This window comes from Nannobrachium achirus (genome assembly GCF_963921795.1).
Source record: "Nannobrachium achirus genome assembly, chromosome: 16".
NCBI lineage: Eukaryota > Metazoa > Chordata > Actinopteri > Myctophiformes > Myctophidae > Nannobrachium > Nannobrachium achirus.
Genome location: NC_137823.1, coordinates 61,531,855 through 61,545,904, shown reverse-complemented (window position 1 = coordinate 61,545,904; position 14,050 = coordinate 61,531,855). Strand labels below are relative to the sequence as shown.

The 14,050-nt window shown below is 43.8% G+C and overlaps 1 long non-coding RNA gene across 1 annotated transcript in view; it reads right to left on the bottom strand.

Moving 5' to 3' along the window:
- The window catches only part of LOC308301216, a 185,272-nt gene extending 175,187 nt beyond the window's left edge, over positions 1-10,085 (bottom strand). The window contains exon 1 of the long non-coding RNA XR_013962858.1: positions 9,956-10,085. This is a non-coding gene — a long non-coding RNA (uncharacterized lncRNA). The remainder of the gene's footprint in view (positions 1-9,955) is intronic.
- Positions 10,086-14,050: the final 3,965 nt, after the last annotated feature.

Sequence of the window (14,050 nt, the reverse complement as noted above, 5' to 3'; positions counted from 1 at the left end):
AGGATCAGGTGTGGAAACTTATTACTATATTATTTAAATAGAAAATATTTAAAGAGAAATGTTTCCATCGATCCTTCAATTTTTATCCAGAGCAACATAAGGGACAATGCCAGCCACCCGTCTGAGAAAACAAATTTTGTCAGCTTGCATCCACAATCATAAGGTGGAGGGAGGGGCCTTCATTATTTTATACTTTAGCTATTGAAAAATAGCAGATCTACAAGCTCACAGCGTGGCACTCGCGGTGCCGCGCTGCAAGCTTGTAGATCTGCTACTTTTGAAAACTCGTGAAAATGTGTGCAAATCTTTGAATATATGTATTTTTTAACATGTGTAACTCTTCTGGGGGGTCCCTGGAACTAAATGTTTTGAGATGGGGGTCCGTATATCATCCATATATCATTTTGGGGGTCCTTCACATGAAAAGGTTTGAGCACCACTGACATAGAAACAGGTTTTTCAAAAAACCTTAGAAGGTTTTGAAATATTCAAAGACTTGCACACATTTTCACGATAAAAAAAGAATAGCAGATCTACAAGCTCGCAGCGCAGCACTCTGTGCCGCGCTGTGATCTTGTATATCTGCTATTTTTCAATAGTTAAAGCACAAAATGTGAGTGAATCCTTGTACCCACATTGGCCAAGAATTTGGTTAGCGACACCCCTGTCTGCTTGTATCCACAATCTCATTCTCTCGGTCGGGACCCACACTTCATGACCATAGGTGAGAGTAGGAATAAAAATTGCTCGGTATATTGAGACCTTCTGGCTCAGCTCTGTTTTAGTCTCAACAGTGTCAATCTATCTATCCATCTACAGCGACTGCAATACGGCTCCTGCTGCTCCAATTCTCCGGCTGACCTCCTGCTCCGTCCTCCCCTCACTCTTGAACAAGACCCCGCATTTCTTAAACTCCTTCTCCTGGGGCGAAGTCTCGTTCACTTCCATAGATTGGCATGTTACAAATGTTTTTGGGGAATTTGACAATAATATAATTATCGTGAGAACAAAAGCTTTCAAGGCATTTTTGCCATTTTTGCTCGAATAGATAAGTACACTGTTATGAAATATGAAAGTAGACAGACTGGCAGGTATGTTTTCAAATTACTTTTTGTTTTTAGGTCAGTAGACCAAAACAGTATGGTAGAAAGTATATATTTAGCCTACTGACCCACCCAACATAACTCTTAATCTGTGTGCGTCACAAAGAGACATCCATGACAAAGAACTATAACTAATGCATCGAACTCATGTTTAGGTTGTGAATGAGGGGGTGTTAACATTCCCTCTCCCTCCCAAAATGGCCCATTACGCTCAACAGCACTCCTTAGTCCATTAAATGAAGACAGTGTTGATCTCCTCTCACACAGGTGCGTCACAAGGGAGGGGAAAGTGGGACTGGGTTACTAGGGCCCAAGGTGGAGGGGGCCTTAATTATGTTATACTTTAGCCATTGAAAAATAGCAGATATACAAGCTCACAGCGCGGCACAGAGTGCCACGCTGGGAGCTTGTAGATCTGCTATTTTTGAAAAGTAGTGAAAATCTGTGCAAATCTTTGAATATTATGTATTTTTAAGCAAACATTTGGTACTCAAATTTTGCTTCTGGGCGGTCCCTAGAACTAAATATTTTGAGATGGGGGTCCGTGGCCAAATACATATCATTTCTGGGGTCCTTCACATGAAATATTTGAGCACCACTGACATAGAAACATAGGTTTTTAAAAAAGAAACTTAGAAGGATTTGAAATATTCAAAGACTTGTTCATGATTTTTCAAAAATATCAGATCTACAAGCTTGCAGCGCGGCACCGACCATTTTTCAATGGTTAACCCCCTCCCTCTATGAAGAACATTCATGGGGGGCCCGCAGTGGATCCTTGTACCCATGGGGCCCAGAATTTGGTGCAACACCCTTGCTCTCACGTGTACAGTATGTTGTGGCCCTTAAATCAGCTCACGCCTGTGTTGTGAACATCTGTTCCGTCGAGCTGACCCAGGGATTACAGTAGAGTATGGAGAACCCTCCAGGCGGCTGTCATCACGGTGATGTGGAGCCGCGGGATGAGAGACACTACAGTAGAATGTGTTAACCAATTCAGAACGGGTAGACCTTATGGTGTATTATTATTTTATGCTTTAACTATTGAAAAATAGCAGATTTACAAGCTCACAGCGCGGCACCGAGTGCCGCGCTGCGACCTTGTAGATCTGCTATTTTTGAAAAATCGTGAAAATTTGAATTTTGACCTGATTCTATATGTGTCTTTTGAATCCTTCTAAGGTTTTTGGAAAAACCTATGTTTCTATGTCAGCCATCTGGCCAGCCATCGTCAAAGAAAAGGTCCTTTTCACTTAACTGGCGCTCAGTTAGTCTGTTCTTGAGAGACTACTATGTCAGTGGTTCTCAAACTTTTTCATGTGAAGGACCCCCAAAATGATATGTATTTGGCCACGGACCCCCATCTCAAAATATTTAGTTCCAGGGACCCCCCAGAAGCAAAATCTGAGTTACAAACGTTCGCTTTGAAAATACATACTGGTATATTCAAAGATTTGCACACATTTTCACGACTTTTTCAAAAATAGCAGATCTACAAGCTCGCAGCGCGGCACTCGGTGCCGCGCTGTGAGCTTGTATATCTGCTATTTTTCAACAGTTAATGCATTCAATAATCCTAGGCCTAAATGGGTTTTAATCGCCTCGGTAGACTGAGTAATGGTGGAGCCTGGAGCGCCAAACTCTGACTTAATGCCAACAGCAGCGATGGGAGGGTTGCTAATCATTTAAGGCTGTGAAAGTGTCTAAGTGGGTAACCTGCCTGGGCCAGTAGAAAGCTGGTGGAGGCTCTGGTAACCTGCCCGGGCCAGTAGAAAGCTGGTGGAGGCTCTGGTAACCTGCCCGGGCCAGTAGAAAGCTGGTGGAGGCTCTGGTAACCTGCCCGGGCCAGTAGAAAGCTGGTGGAGGCTCTGGTAACCTGCCCGGGCCAGTAGAAAGCTGGTGGAGGCTCTGGTAACCTGCCCGGGCCAGTAGAAAGCTGGTGGAGGCTCTGGTAACCTGCCCGGGCCAGTAGAAAGCTGGTGGAGGCTACGGTGCACTGGAATGTCTTTTCCCTTTCCTCAATCCTGCTCAGTCGGTGAAAACGAGTGTAAAAGAGTTTGGTGAGGAAAAATGTCCTTTTCACACGTACCTGCCTTTACCCATTACAACTCGCATTATCAACATTTCAGCGATTACAATCCCATTCAAATCACATGGGTGGACCTTTTAAAAGTTCTTTCATGGCAAAAGTGTCAGATCCAGGTGTTAGACAGGAAAAGCAGAAGCAGCAACAGCAACGCACCTCTTCTATCTTCCCGATACTGCGTGATGCATTGTCCTTCCCAGGGACGTGCTGGCCATTGGGAAAAGCGGGCCGGTTCATTCCCGAATCCCGGCCGGTCCAGGCCGACCATTAGGAAAAAAATACAAATAAAATGTCGGCTTTCGTTCCATTTTGGGGGCTGGGCGGCCAACAAAGTAAATCGTCACTGTCGGGCAGAAACCTTGTATCTCCAAGTTTCAAATGTGTAAACTTTTTCGCAAAGCAAAGCCCTGCTTCATCATACAAGGCCGTCGCAGAAAAGTAGTGAAAACAGCAGATCTACAAGCACACAACGCCTCGCGGTGCGAGGCGTTGTGTGCTTGTAGATCGGCTGTTTTCAATACTTTAATACATTTTTTAAATGATAAATACAAAACAAACGGTTTTGGACATACAAGGTTTCCACCCGACAACGACGAAATATAACTCATGTAATTGGCCCACTGGCTTGCCACTTGTCATGATCTGCAATGGCAAATCTTTGAGTAGCAGCAGTGCTATAGAGAGATCTCTCTCTATAGCGCACAATGAGGGCCTCTCCAACTCTTTTTCCCGGGCTGAATCAGGAGCCCAGCACGTCCCTGGTCCTTCCACCTGAACAGCGGAGCCGTTCGGCAGGGGCATTGATGTGTGTTGAATCAAACATCAAGAATGAAGGAACTTGTTGCTGTGTGCCGTTTACTGTATACTGTGTGTCATGACATCACACAGTGGGTTTGTGAGCGAGATGTCCGCGCACGTGCGTGCGCGCGTGCGTGCGTGCGTGCGTGTTATTGCGACCGAAGGTCGCAGTTTACCATGAGAAATCCCTTTTATGCCCATATATGGAGATCCCTGATGTCCAGATCCCTGATGTCCACGTCACTGTGGTGCGACCTCGCCGGTCGCTTGTCACCCTGAGGCGTCTTACTAGTACAGTATATACTGTGTATACTGTATTTAGGGATTTTCCCTTTGAGGCCTAAACCCTCTCTGACATGGTATCTACTTTTTTGGACCATAACTGTGTTTTTCTGTTCAATGCCTCAGGACATCATTCTACAGTTACACTGCTTTTGTTTGAGCAATAGAAACGCAGTAGCAGGGACGTGCTGGGCCCCTGATTCAGCCCGGGAAAGAGTTGGAGAGGCCCTCATTGCGCACTATAGAGAGAGAGATCTCTCTCTATAGCGCTGCTGCTACTCAAAGAGTTGTGAAAAAGTGACAAAGCAGTGGGCCAATTACATGAGTTATATTTCGTCAACCTTGTATGTCCAAAACCATTTTAAAAATGATTTAAACTTGTGAAAACAGCAGATCTACTTGTATGATGAAGCAGGGCTTTGCTTTGCGAAAGAATTTACAAATTTGAAACTTGGAGATACAAGGTTTCTGCCAGACAGTGACGATTTACTTTGTTGGCCGCCCAGCCCCCAAAATGGAACGAAGGCCGACATTTTATTGAATTTTTTTTCCTAATGGCCGGCCTGGACCGGCCGGGAATGAAGCGGCCGTTCGGGAGTTGTCCCGCTTTTCCCAATGGCCAGCACGTCCCTGCGCAGTAGGCTGACTTCCAGGCCCCCTATAGACGGGTTTCTGGTTTACAAACATTACTGGGTGTGACACATCCAGGGCCACACTGGGTGTGATACACTGGGTGTGACACATCCACTGCTGAAACACAGCTGATTAGACTCTAATCAACTGTGTGTGATAAGAGTCAGCTAGACTAGAGCACTGCTCCCCAAACAGCCTGTATCGAACCCAATGACCCTGTACCAACAATACAATACAATACAATACAATACAATACAATACAATAGAATACCACTCCACATCCACATTCCCCTGGAACCCCCTCGAGGACCCCTAGGGGTCCGCAGAGCCCACTTAGAGAACCACTACCCTAGAGGTTGGGTACCGTATTGTTCAAAGTTAAAAAAATAAAATACGTAGTTATAAGAATACATTTATAAATCAAGGACATTTCTGTTTATTTTTTAACTCCATAAATTGGAAAACGTTGTAGTGAAAATAGCTGATCTACAAGCTCACAATGCGGCGCGAAGCGATTGTTTAACCTGTTTTCTCTGTTTAACCTAATACATATTTCTATAAATTCTCTTCCCTGTTCCCTGCAGCGTAATGCAATTCCCTAACACATCTGAGAACTTCCATAGAGCTGGTTTGATGCTGATTGTGCTCCAACTCCTTGTAAATGAGCTGTGTGCAGACTGTGCACCACTCGCCCTGGCATGGTGGTGAAAGTGAAGTATTAATGTCTCATTTTCATCAGTTTGAATGGGTGGTTAAACTACGTCTGTGTTTCTATTTCACATGCAGCATAAATAAGAGGAATTGTCGTTGAGGCCACTGAATATTTTGAGTAGATCAACTTCAAGAACCGTCCGATTGTAGCTGGCCGAGTTCAAACTCGCAGCGCGTATCGCAGGCGACCCCGGGGAGTGCCGGTTGCAAAGTGGAGTCGGTCGCATAGGCAGTTGTCCAGAACCACCAATCCAAACACTACGACCATACTGTATATGGGCAATACCCATATGGGACCAACCAACTTCTAACTCCAGTTTGTGTTAATCTAAATTTTCATTACCTATGACCTACTAAGTACAATTTCATGGTCATAATACAGCCCTAAATACAAATATTTGAACATATAACAAATCCATTGAGCAATGAGCATGCGTTTCTACAAAGAATAATTTAAAATAAACAGACTGAAAAACCTCTTTATACCTTAATTAAATTCCCCCCCGCTGAACTCAATCACTGGCAGAGGTTTCCGCTCAATTAATTTAAAAATAATAAACAACCGTATCTGTCTGTGCTTTAGGCTAATATCCTGATCGTTGTTAATGCTTCCCCTGTAGCTATTACCAACAAATGATGTAATAACATGCAAGTCTGATATATCATTCACATGTGCATACAACTTAAAGCTGCAATCCATTAAGTTTTATGAGTGAATACTTTTTTTATTTTTGACTAACTAACACAAATGTGGTGGTTGGAGAGGGTCTTCTACTGAGACATATAGATCTGGTGGTCGGTTAGGACCACTACTCATTCATAAGAGGTATTGCATGAAGCTCAAAGCATAATATATGCCCTGCTCAGCAGTAGAATGATGTATGCTTGTGTGGGAGACCAGAGTTAGAATCCTGGGTAAGGCATAGACCTATTGAATGCTTAAGGTGTGGTGGTTGTGTCTTCTTCGACATCTCAGCAGCGGCCCTGGCCTTAATGGCAAAATTGGCATTCAATGCTTTTGGGGTTGCCGCTAACTGCGTGTGTATCCCCCATTTAGGTGCATTTAAGTTCAGCAGATGTTTTATTTATTCTTGTTTATTTGTTCAATTGGGAGAGGTGCCTTGGTGCCTGGGCGCCCAAAAGCGTTTTTATTTCATTTAATGTATATTTTATTATATTTGTATATTTGTATAGGCTACATTGGCGGATGCCCTTCCTCCCTCATGGTGCCTACTCTGCCTACTGGGCGGGCCGCCCAGGCATCAGACTGTGTCCCAAGCAAAACCTTCGGAGGGGCAAATGGGGACAGCGGCTTATGAAAACTCAAGACAATATGAAGCGAGTATGAGGGGGCCACCCGTTACAAGCTGCAAGCAGAAGGTATTTTCAGGGAGGCTGACTCTGAACAAACGAGGGAAAGATGAGCTAGGCTCGGGTTCAACGAGTTCAGTTCGACCATACAAGCAAAGCCAAATTTACGGCGCAAGGGCAAAGCCAAATTTACGGCGCAAGGAAGGGACCTCCTGCCCCCGCGGACAAACTGCATTTCAACTAACGTAAGAGACTGGAATACAATGATGGATGTCACAGCAGAACTTCCCTTAACCATCACAACAAGTCATGACCCATCATTTTTGCTCAATACTTAACCAATACTTAACCACTCAAGCTCTCTGTCATGTGAAAATGAAAACATTTATTTGTTATTCTTTGAAAGGGCAAATCATAAATTATATTGTGTTTAATTTGGCTTATGATGTGCAACTGGTAAAAACAAACACAGCCCAGCCCTAGCCTCCCCTTATCCCTCTTTGTATTACCTACTGTATGTTTTTATTTTTTTATGTTCAAATTGTTTTCCCCTTTTTTTCCTGACTATATCTCCTGCATAGTACCATGTTCTATCCGTCTGTCATTCAAATATGAGATACTTCAAATGGTTTCCTATGGAAATAAGCTTAGTCTTTTCTAGGATCTCCTTTTAGTAGACCTTGCACCAGTGAGCTGTACCATCAGGAAACTGTACTCTTTCCTATGCAAACTTCTTTTTTTTTTTTCTAAATTTTTATCCCACGATTTTTGTAACCCATTTTTTTTCACCCGGTGCCAAGCTGTGATCCTGGGCTCTACTCTCCCTCTGCCAACCTGGGGAGGGCCCCGAACTGAGCTCATGCTTCCTTCAATGCATGAGGAGTGAGCAGGCCGCTTCTTATCACCTGACAGGGGGAGCTTCCCCGGTTGGACGTAGCGCGTGGAAGGAACACGTTATTCCAACCAGTTCCATTCCCCTCCATCAGGCGCCCCGGCTGGCCAGGGGGAGGCTTTATAGAGACCAGGATTACTGCATGTTTTTGTGAGGGTATCTACCCTAGGAGACACGGGGAGAACATGCAAACTCCACACAGAAAGGCCCTTTTGCCAACCCCACCTAGGGTGTGGGCACTGATGACATCCTATGCAAACTTCTAATAAAGTCTTCAATCAATCAATCAATCAATGCATGTCGGCGGGTGCTTTTATCAGTGCTTGCTTGGTTTTAAGATTACAGCAGATTACAGCATTTGAGTTATAAAAAAAGCAGTGCCAAGACATGCCTCGGCTCTGCCAGGTGTTAGTGAGCCGAAGGTTTCAAACATGGAGGTCTGGTAATTTGAGACCAGACCAGGGGGGAACACAAGGGTTAAACCACATGGATTTAGCGTACATTAGGTTAAGCCAGGCAGTCGTTATCTACCCCTCCCCCTGTGAACCTGCTCTTAATCATCAGGTCATAGGTGACAAATTGTATAATTTATTGCCACAGTCAGTGTGAAGTCGAGTTTTTTTTCTCCATCCGCCCGTATGTGTGGTGGTACTTTTTGGGTCTATGTATGTCTCATGCAAGCAACGCGCTCAACATATTTCGTTTCATATGGAAACTGGAATATAGATACTGTAGATGGGAATTCCCGGCGTCCACAAAGTGAAATGAACACTGACTCAACATGATTGCTGCTGGGACCCATATTTTACAAGGACCAGGGACAAAGTCAGACAGCAGACATTCTTTGCATTCCCACCTCCTTCCAGTAAACACCGTTGGTGGTGTTCAAACTGGCACACTTGTTTTTCCCCCTACCACTTCCTACAAGGGGCGTCACAAGGGGTAGGAAAGTGGGACTGAGTTACCAGGGCCCAAGGTGGAGGGGCCCTAGTAACTTTAGCTATTGAAAAATAGCAGATATACAAGCTCACAGCGCGGCACAGAGTGCCGCGCTGCGAGCTTGTAGATCTGCTATTTTTGAAAAGTTGTGAAAATGTGTGCAAATCTTTGAATATGCATTTTTTAAGCGAACATTTGTAACTCAAATCTTGCTTCCGGGGGGGGGGGGGGGGGGGGGGGTCCCTGGAACTAAATATTTTGAGATGGGGTCTAGCTGTGGCCAAATACATATCATTTTGGGGGTCCTTCACATGAAAACGTTTGAGCACCACTGACATAGAAACATAAGATTCTTGCACACATTTTCACGAAAAAATAGCAGATCTACAAGCTCGCAGCGCGGGTGAGCTTGTATATCTGCTATTTTTCAATGGTTAACATTCATGGGGGGGCCCCGCAGTGCATCCTTGTACCCAGGGCCCAGAATTTGGTGTGACGCCCCTGCTTCCTACAAGAAGCAGCCGCAAGTTTCCACTGAGGCATCTGTCCTGTGTTTGTCTGCACCGAGGCTTTCATGTGCCGCTCTGTATGCCGATCCACACACACAGCAAGGAGCTGTGGCTGGAGGACATACATGTCATGAACCAAGGAGCTGTGGCTGGAGGACATACATGTCATGAACCACATGTTCTCGGCTGTTCTTTCTGCCTTTCTTTCCCCTCCCCTGCTCTTTCGTTCATTAATTGTCCCCATCCTAATGGCTTGCTCAGTCAGTGTCGCTAATGACCTTCAAAAGCAGACCCAGCTCCACAGCGAACGGATGGCATTAAAAAAAAAAAAACTTGGTTCGAAGTGAAGCGGTGAATTCTTATTCTATGTGTTCTAGAGCTTTGAAATCTGTGTTCCAGATCTATACATTCTGTGTTCTAGATCTATACTTTCTATGTGCTTTAGTTCTATACTTTTATGAATTCTGAATGAATGAATGATTTTGTCTGGAGGGCCAAATTGTCATGTGAAGCTTGACCAATCCTCAATTCTGCATGCACGGGACATGTACGGGACATGTACGGGACAGACATTCTCACTCCTTGAGAATCTATGGGAATCCTCGAAAAAAACGGTACGGGACAGACAAAGCCACTCCTTGGAAGCGGCTTTCACCGCTTCAAAAACTGGGCGCACAGTCAAAACACTCACCCACTAACCGCAGAGAGCCGGGTTTGTTTCCCAGAAGCGCTGCCTTCAGCTTGGGCGGTTGTGCTCTAAGGAACACAGTTGGCAGTGTTGTCAGGTGGGAAGCCGGGGACGGTAGTAGAGGATGGTGTCCTTGTTGCTGCCGGGGTGTCCCATTCAGCAGGGAGCGGAACTGGGGGAGAAAGTGTAAACATCCATATGCATTAGGCCAGGGTTCCCCAGTTAGTTTTCCCCAAGGGCCGAATCATGTCTAGGGTACCAAGCCGAGGGCCACGACATTGAATCATGTCTAGGGTACCAAGCCGAGGGCCACGACATTGAATCATGTCTAGGGTACCAAGCCGAGGGCCACGACATTGAATCATGTCTAGGGTACCAAGCCGAGGGCCACGACATTGAATCATGTCTAGGGTACCAAGCCGAGGGCCACGACATTGCAGGGGCCGGCGGTGGCGTTCCCGCTACTCCAGCGACAGTTCAGATATCGTCGTTGTCGGGTGAAAACCTTGTATGTCCAAAACTGTTCGTTTTGCATTTATCATTTTAAAAATGATTTAAACTAGTGAAAACAGCCGATCTACAAGCACACAACGCCTCGCACCGCGAGGCGTTGTGTGCTTGTAGATCGGCTGTTTTCACTAATTTTGTGCGACGGCCTTATATGATTTGGGAAAGAGCGTACAAATTTGGAGATACGAGTTTTCCACCCGACAACGACGATATACTAGTGTTGTTGCTGCTCTTATACCACCATTATTACTGGGGTTGGTGTGGGCTAGACAGTAGCCCCCCGCGGGCCGCAAATGCCCACGGGCCACCTATTGGGGAACCCTGAATTAGGCTGTCCTGGCGAGACTCTGAAAAGAGTCTTTTGGTGCCCAAAGCACACCAATGGGCAAGTCAAAATATCAAGGCACACCTGTATTGATAGCAAGAGCTAAAAGAAAAATGGTATAGAAGTTGACTGATATTGGGAAATGAGAGTGCCCAATTGAGTACTGATATTGTATACACTTTTATATTATTGCAGTGTATAGTTGTGTAGCCTATACTGTATATTGCAATAATAATGTAAAGTCCCAAATAGACAGGTTTCTTGTTTACAAACATTGAGACTAAATGCACAGGTGACTGTATCATGTAATCAGTCCGTCCAATCCCCAAACCTGTTGTTTTGGGGAGTGCTGGTTAAGCCTGGTTTCATTGGCTAATTTTGGTACCGAATCAAACGTGACGTGGACCAGAAACCTGTCTATGCTTACCTGGACTTGTTCTACAGCATTGGCACAGGTTTGGTTACCACTGGTCTGCACTCACCAAAGGACCACAGTGTAGGTTGTCAGCTGCAGCAACCACAGCACACAAGGGGCAAAAGGCCATTTCTAAATTGGGGAAGAAACAAAAAACACGTTAAGAAAACAAGAATTCTGTGCACAGCCTAAGCTAACAGCCAACCTACAATTAAACCATTTGATCTACGTTTCTGTAGCTGTCACTTACTGTAACTGCCTACTCAAAACTATTCTTTTCTTGGGCTTTTAAAAAGAATGAATACTAGAGCTAAATCGGCACAAACAACAACCTTATTCTATTATGGTCAGTGTTGATTTCGTCGAAAACTATGACGAAAAAATGTTTGTTGACTGCGTTTTTTACACTGACGAAAACGAAATACAAACTAAATAAAAACTAAGCTGTGATGACTAAAACTAAGACTAAATATATTGACAATTTCGTCAACAAAATAAAAACTAGACTAAAATCTTAGGGAGGGACTAGTGCTGAAGAGAGTCATTTTATGTTTGGTTGCTCTCAGGTGTTGCATGCTGAAAATAGCAGATCTACAAGCTCACACTGCGACGCGTTGTGAGCTTGTAGATCTGCTATTTTCAGCACACAACCAAGTGTAAAATCAGTCATTCCAATGCCATCAAGGTCTGCCAAAAAACATTTCAGTTGACTAAATCAACTGTAGATTTAGTCGGCTAAAATCTTATATTTAGTCGACTAAAATTAGACTAAAACTAAACGTTTCAGGTGACTAAATTATGACTAAAACTAAATGACATTTTATTCAAAAGACTATGACTAAAACTAAATCAAAATTTGCTGTCAAAAACAACACTGATTATGGTGAATGGGCAATAGGACAGCATCACTATCCAGAACATGTGAACCCATCAAGAAGAATGGAATAGAATAGATTAATGAACTACAAAAAGGAGCTTAAGAGTACGTCCCACATGGTATGGGTGTGTATAGGACATGGAAGAAACACATTTGCCCAGTTGAGGAGCTTTATTTAAAGCACATTATTATGGTAAATGACTAAATATTGTGCATGCATACTGTGAATTATTATAGCTTAAAACAGGTGGACTGTATATTTTGAGGGGTTTGAGGTACAGTATGTGAGACACCGCAGAGCGAGCTAAAGCGAGCAAGTCGCCATGACGAGCGTTACGAGGACGTCTGACACAAGTCAAAGATGAACTGATTAGAAGGTGGTCAAAGAAGGTCAAGGCCATGGTGACCGTATGTCTATCCCACTCTTGTGAACAGGATATATTAGGAACACCTTGAGCTTATTTCATGACATTTGGCTTTGGCATAAATATCCTCTTGGACTAGGTTAAAGGTCAAAGGTGACTGTGACCTTACAAACACGTACATGAATGAAATTCCTTCAAAGTCTTCACCTATGTACTATACCAGGGGTCTTCAACGTTTTCAGGCCAAGGACCCCTTAGTTTAGAGAGAGATGAAGAAGGGACCCCCACAACCTGTTCATAGATTCCATATAGGTTCATTGTTTGACAGCGCAATCATCAGTGTATTTTGGATTCATGTCAATTTGTGTTTTCAGATATTTAACCACTTGAACCGTCAATACTTAATAAACTGACCTTTCACTCTGTACTTAGTCTGCTCTTTTTGCCCTCTACACCAAAGCTCTTTGCCAAAAATAGCCGATCTAAAAGCTCACAACGCCTCACGCTGCGAGCTTGTAGATCTGATATTTTTGGCTAAAGTTTTCAGAATATGGACGCTAGGGTTCAAGTGATTAATATAAAAAAGGAGGAAAAAAGGTTTCTATCACACAACGATTTGGGGGACCCCCTGTAGTAACTCTGAGGACCCCTCGGACCCCTGTTGAAGACCCCTGTACTATACTATATGAGTATGGACAGACATGGATGTAAACAGCAACTGCATGGTTGGCGATGCGGTATTTCTCGTGCTGCACTACAGTATAGTCACACACTGTTGCAAGTGGTAACACATTATGCAATTAATCTGTGAAATAATAAAGGTTTGCCTGATGAAGACCTAAAAGGTGGAAACGTTGCACCATTAAATGAATAGCGCTTTTGGAGCTTAAAAACAGTGTGCAGATGTTGTATCTCCTCCTAAATAATCCATGTCTGTAATCTGTATACATAAACAGGATTTGAGGGGTGACAAAATCTTTGTTCTTTTTATCAGCTTCATGATATTTAAAAATATATATGTTTTAGTCTTTACACGCCCAATGTCTGTGACAAATACTTCACATACTTGGAGGGCTTACGCACCTGGGGTGTAAATAGCAGGTTGGAGGGGAATAGGCTTACCTGCATACACTGTACAATAATATGGCCGAAGGCACGGCACTAAATCACTAAATCACAGGGTTTTAACCCTGACTGGTTTAGCACAGCAAGTCCTTACTTCTGTAATATGTAACCCCCACCGGGACACAGCTATTACCCCCCCTGAGTGTTCTGCTTATAAGTGGAATTCCCCATTATTAATAAGTGTCATACTTGGACTTTAGCCTGCCCTGTCCCTGTTTCTCACACATACAGAATATTTTCTGCATACTGTATGCAGATCATATTTAGAACGGGTACACATTATTGTGTATTATTATTTTATGCTTGAACTATTGAAAAATAGCAGATATACAAGCTCACTGCGAGCTTGTAGATCTGCTATTTTTGAAAAATCGTGAAAATTATAATTTTGACCCGATTCTATAAGTGTCTTTTGAATCCTTCTAAGGTTTTTTGAAAAACCCTATGTTTCTATGTCAGCAATCTGGCCAGCCATCGTCAA